The sequence below is a fragment of the Limulus polyphemus genome, unplaced genomic scaffold, assembly GCF_000517525.1.
Source record: "Limulus polyphemus unplaced genomic scaffold, Limulus_polyphemus-2.1.2 Scaffold546, whole genome shotgun sequence".
NCBI lineage: Eukaryota > Metazoa > Arthropoda > Merostomata > Xiphosura > Limulidae > Limulus > Limulus polyphemus.
Window position 1 is genome coordinate 243,913 of NW_013666156.1, and position 6,726 is coordinate 250,638.

The 6,726-nt window shown below is 32.8% G+C and overlaps 1 protein-coding gene across 5 annotated transcripts in view; it reads left to right on the top strand.

The window, feature by feature from the left end:
• The window catches only part of LOC106459010 (high affinity cAMP-specific and IBMX-insensitive 3',5'-cyclic phosphodiesterase 8B-like), a 151,819-nt gene that overhangs the window by 58,684 nt on the left and 86,409 nt on the right, over positions 1–6,726 (top strand). The gene's annotated exons all lie outside the window — the stretch shown is intronic.

The window sequence follows — 6,726 nt, forward strand, 5'->3', positions numbered from 1 at the left end:
CCCGTGGTGGACAGAGCACAGATAGCCCATTGTGTAGCTTTGTGCTTAATATCAAACAAACAAAACTTTGTGTAGCTTTGCGAGGATATGAGAAACAAAGTTTTAGCGATAAAAATAGCATTAAAATTGAACACTTAAAAAAGTTAAAATATTTCATGAATATTTTAGGGAATTTGTGTTCGATTTTATAACAAACGTAAAACAGCGTCCAAAAATGTTAATTATTTATCTTCATACTCTTTGTTAAAATACCTTTATTACAACTCTTTGTAAACGTATCTCTGAAATTTCTATCTGTAAATAAAGATTGATACAAAAATATAATTACAGACAGTTTTACTTGTGTTATAAAATCATGCAATTTTTATTTAAGAAAAGGGGACATTTTTCATTATTACAAGATGAGTATTAATATGTTAAGTGTCATAAGGTGTATGTTTGCAATAGCTTCTGTTAAGTTAATCAAACTACGAAAAAAATGAAACCTCGTTTCCTTATATCTAAGAACGTATTCCAAGCAAAATGAAAATCGTTATTGAAAGAGAATAAAAGAAAATGACAACACAAATAAAAAAGTACATATATAAAGTTATTCAGAACGAAGCTAAGACAGATTAATAGAAAAGAGAGCCTAGTAAGAGTCAGTTTAGAAAAGACGTATATTTCAAAACGGTCTTCTTTTATATAACTTGATTAAAAAAGGGAGTTATGCAAAGTAATTAATTTTTAATTGTACGTAATAATTTATATATTTCTACACACTAGCGAGTTTCTATATATCCGAAATATTAGTAAAATATCAGAAGATCTTTATTACTATTTTATTGTTCGTTTTTGTTCTACAGCAATACATACATTTTAAATTCCAACTCAGATAAAGAACGTATCATAAAGAAACAATTCGAGTTCCAACACGTATTTGTGCTGTTTTTTCATTGTGTATTGTGCATTAACTACGATATTGTTACGCCAATACACAGCTTACGACGTGTATATAATTAACTCACATTGGTGGCGTATTTTGTGAGCTGTCTGGAATAAAGAATGTTGTTTTTTCATCGTTGTCACGGGAGGATCTGAAATGTTCAGGCATTCAGAAGAAGACGTGTAGTCGTGTCCTTTAGCTTGACAGTCGTGACATCTTAGTACGAGAATACATTCTGTAGTAAGGGGCTAACTGTTAATTTCAGAAAATACAAGACAGAGAATCCTTGTCTTGGATAATTACTATCATTTCTACTTTACTGTACGACCAATCACAAGAAATTGAAGATCTATTTTGGTGGGTATGTAAACAATCTCTCTAATCTTCGCTTGATTAGTTTAGAAATAAGTGAAATATTATAACGGTGTACAAATACCTCTAAATATCTGTAAGTTGGTGAAAAGTTCTATTTATTTGATAACAGAATTTTTTTTTCAGCTTAAAGTACTTATCAGTGCTTTAGTTTGTTTTCCATAGGTGGAACAGATTTGATTGTTTGACAGAAATGTAACGGAAGTACCGGAATTTTGGAAGGTTACTCACCATACGTGTAAGCAGAGAGGAAGAAGCGCGGCAGGTGCTATCACCCCGATATTGCACCGATATATGTATAAAATATATCTAAATGGTGTAAAACAGAAATAGATACCATAATTTTCAGTGAAATAATTTACAAAACTTTTCCATTATGACTTCGTCACTCGCCACTCATTACCTTTTTACTCCAAATTTAGAGCCCCTACATCCTACGCTCCTTCTTAAAGACCTCAGAAGGTAACATAAATACGTTTTAGCCCACCCCCAAATGGGAGAAAACCCCTTAAGAAGTTTCTGTGAAACAGGTCGCATTGGTGCTAAACAGCTTAAATCTTGACACCAGCTAAAATTTTTCATTCCCTCTTATAAATATGTATATTATAATGCAGGTGCTATGCTGGCTTTCTTGAAGAACATTTCTTTTTGTTTTTAGTATGGAGAATGGAATGTTTTTGTTGTCTTGCTTTTTTCGTTTCAGGTTTTTTGTTTGTTTATCTAAAACCTCTTATGTACACAATAATCTAAGAAACCAGGTCAGATACCTCTATGGTTCAGGAATAGTCATTACTAATTTTGAATTGTGTACCGAAGGGAAGGCAACCAGTAAGAAGCACCCGCCAAATGAAGAAGGCATTTTTAACTGACTAGCAGAATTGACCGTCATTTTCATAATGTCCCCCTCAGTAGAGCATGTTTGGCAGCACAAAGTCTCAAAACCGAGACTTTCGGATAACCAGTCCGAAATACTAACCACTAGGCCACGCTGAGGCGTAGGTTTTCAGATGATTTTAAATTGAATTATTTTAGATACAAAGCGCTTTATATCATTCTAACTGATGCAGTTTTTAGCATCAACACAAAACTAGCAATTCTCGTTACTAAAATCATCAGTACAAAAATTGGCGAATGCTTACTTGAGTTCGTCTTTCATTACGTATTTTATATATATAAACCTAAAGTTCTTCTTTAGGCTATCAAAATGATTGTACAAATGTAGCTCAATTCATTTTAAACCTTGTTAGGTTTGAAAGGATTTTTCAAAATTGTGTTGTTGTTTCTCAAAACTGTCATCAGACAAGTGAATTGTACATGTGCCAGCGGGCCCCCCAGTGGCACAGCGATATGTCTGCGGAACGCTAGAATCCGGGTTTCGATACCCGTGGTGGGCAGAGCACAGATAGCCCATTGTGTAGCTTTGTGCTTAACTACAAACAAACATGTGCCAGCGGAGATCTAAACTGTGTACCATTTGAACTAAAATCATCTGATTTCTGCTTAAAATGCCTTTAAATTTTGTCTTTGGTTCTCATCATCAATTTAAACTCTTCGGAAACTTTCCTCAATATTACTTTTTAAATATTTTGTTTATAAAAAAAACGCTGATGATAAAAGTGAATGAGGTTTATTAGATTGTGGTAGGTATCAAATACCGAATCCCAAATCATCAGAAAAATCCGTTATTACAAACCCTAGAAAGAGCACTGACTCCGATCGATTTCCACATCTTCATCTTCATAACTTTCTCGAACAGGCGTCAGTACGGAAAGATACACAATACGTTAATAACAACTGTTCTTTCTGGTAGATATTTGGTGGTCATTACCATTCTGGTGTTCATTACCTTCTTAAACTTGTTGAGGCGAAGAGAATCGTGCCATGTTCTTGATTCAAGATTATAATACAATCTCCCATTTTATAATCTAGACCTCTGAATGAAGATCATGATACCATTGTCTACTGTAAATTCAACAAATTTGAATCATGGTCATTATAACACTGTAGGTTTATTCTGAATCATGGTGGTACGACCAAGTCTAAACAATCGTGATCAGTATTAGAGTAAACGCTTTTTTGCTTGCTCTTAAGAAACCTGTTGTTTAATCCTACATATATCATAAAATCTCCATCTTACTTATAAAGGACCACCATTAGTAGAGCTATACTTCACTACAAAGTCAACGATGACAACTGATTCTGCTCATTAACTTATATAGTCTTTCATACTGTTTCTATAATGTTCTGGAAATATAGCTCTATAACTTTCCTCAATATTTTATGGAAAATGTTTGGTTCTAAATATAAAATAAGATAGGGTGCAAAGACACCTCAGATTGTATAAGTAAGTACAAACAGTATTCAAAACACTCTTAATGCAAAACACGTGAAGTTAAAACGATGCGGATTAGTAGTTATAAAGGGATTTAGTAAAAGTGAATGTATTGTGTGTCACAGCCGCTCTGGCTCAACATGTACTGAGTAATATAGGTTTTAAATTACACTAGTGCAAATGCACCTCAGGTGGTATATATATATAGAGGGTCAAATTTACACTCTGAATTTTCTTCATATCTCAACATTTTGTGTATTTTACACATTCAGTGTAACACTCTGAATTTTCTTCATATCTCAACATTTTGTGTATTTTACACATTCAGTGTAACACTCTGAATTTTCTTCATATCTCAACACTTTGTGTATTTTACACATTCAGTGTAACACTCTGAATTTTCTTCATATCTCAACACTTTGTGTATTTTACACATTCAGTGTAACACTCTGAATTTTCTTCATATCTCAACACTTTGTGTATTTTACATATTCACTGTAACACTCTGAATTTTCTTCATATCTCAACACTTTATGTATTTTACACATTCAGTGTAACACTCTGAATTTTCTTCATATCTCAACACTTTATGTATTTTACACATTCAGTGTAACACTGAATTTTCTACATATCTCAACACTTTATGTATTTTACACATTCAGTGTAACACTCTGAATTTTCTTCATATCTCAACATGTTATGTATTTTACACATTCAGTGTAACACTCTGAATTTTAGTTTCTTCCAGCTCAATTCTTTATCCATAGTTGTGGTGTTAAGGCTGCCCCGTAAAATGTTTATAATTCAACCTATTTGAGACACAAACTCACGGTTTTGTATTTCCGTTTCTACTTAGATAATTCCCACAAATTTTCCACAGCTAATTAAATACAGCTTTAGAGACGTGCTGCTTTTACTCACAGACTAGAAATGTACAGTAATCTTTTAATATGACAATCCTCGTTGAAGTTGTTCTACGAAGTAGAAATTCTATCACAAAAGAATATCGCATGTAACGTGAAGTTTACTTTTCACTTACTGTTGTGAAAGATTACTGAAAATTTACTATGTGTTGTTTTATAAAAGTCTCACATATGGTATAATATTACTTGTAAGCTCCGTTTTAATATTTTTTTAGACGGTTTGTAGTGTTTGATAGAAATAATTTGGGCCTGGCGTATTTATTATGTGTGGCACTTAAAATTTTTCTGAGCGTTTACATTTGAAGTAACGTGGATAAAAACACAAGAGAGTTATTGTTGATTAGTGAGCTAGTTAGTTATTGAGTTGTTACAATATTCTCGATGGATTATTGAGTTAACAAATATGTTCATCAGCCAGTTTTGACTTTGTGCCTTAGATATGAGAGAAAATTTAACAACTTTAGTTTTATTTGTGAATTAGGCCTATCGCTCGATGAGTTTGTAGAGCTTGTGGTAGAATAAATAAAACGCTTTTACTTCCGTCAAGTGACTGAATCATTTTGATTGAATATCAGAAAGAAACCGTTTCAACAGTATAAAACAAAAGTCGTTGGCATTCTAGAACATAACAAGGATAAGATTGATTTATTGACTATCGTAAGTTACAAATACTTTAGCTTTTATAAACAATAATGATATTTTTTACTAAAAACATTTGAAATGACGTTAGGCCGACAGTTATACTTAGCTGTAGACATAGCTTTAAAGATTTTTATTTTATTAGTATCATTCAGTAAATGAATTTAAATCTCGTCAGGCAGTAAGAATACCTACTAAATTTGTAAGTACTTTTGAAATGTGTATTTTATTCAATACAAATTTTAACGTTAAAAGTTTGTCTCTTTGATGTTCTTAGTTAATACTAGTATTCACATCTACATTAAATATACTCTTCACCAGCATATGAATTCATATGAAATAAGGTTTGGAAATAGACGAATCAGACTCCACATATTTAATTTAACTCGTTAGAGACAAATTACTGGCATTTCAAGTTCACAATGTGCAGTAGTATAATATTGTGGTATTAAACAAATGCAATATTTACATATTTGTATAAGTATAGTGATATACGCAGTTGTTTTGCATTATTTGTTACTTTGAACTTGACATAGTTTTCTTGAATTACTTTTATGCATTCAGAACATAAGTCACACAAACAAGTAGTATTTTTTTATGTTCTGATGGACGAAAGGGTCAGCTGTTGTTAAATTTTCCTTGTATTTTCCCAGAGTTTAATTGTTCTCAACATGTCATTGGATATTACTTTAAGATACTACTTCTGCAGGAAAAAAAGGTCGAAATTAGGGTGCAAAGTTCAACCAGAGGATCCAAACCTCAATCGTCAGAGCAAACAAATAATCAAGGGGTAAAAGTGTCAACCTCATTTGTCTTTTTGTGTCATTTGCTCAAGTGAAAGATGTTTACAGTCAATGTTTTATTACATGGAGATTTTCTAATCTTAGCGACAAGTGTCAGACATGGGTGGAAGATTCCTTATCGAAAATTATTGGAGTTTCAACATTACAGTTTATGTTGAATTTGTATGTCTGATAAACACAGACCATTCTTTTTAATTCCAAATATCTACAAATGTACGTGACATATACAACTGTTCGAGTGAGAAATGTGCACTGTAAAAATGAAATTAGATAAAGTAAATCAATCACTTTGGAAAAACACGTGAGAAGCAACGTAGATGTGACTTTACCTTAGGGATTTGCTGAATCAAGCTGTCTCAGCTTATATCTCCGGGGCATATCATGAACATCTGGTATAGCTTAGTCACTAGGCAAAACCGGCTCATTTGTTGTATATTTAATGCTGCTTGGCTATGATTTGACAGGGTATGATCAAATTTAGCAATAATATATTCTGCCTAGTTCATCAAGTTATTAAGGAACTTGTTATTTTGAGTATTTTTCGAGGCCAAAGCTTTCTGTTTAGTGTAATGTTTAGTCCTGAAAAACAAAAGATCTGCCACTTGTTTGTTTGTTTTTGAATTTCGCGCAAAACTACACGAGGGCTATCTGCGCTAGCCGTCCCTAATTTAGCAGTGTAAGACTAGAGGGAAGGCAACTAGTCATCACCACCCACCGCCAACTCTTGGGCTA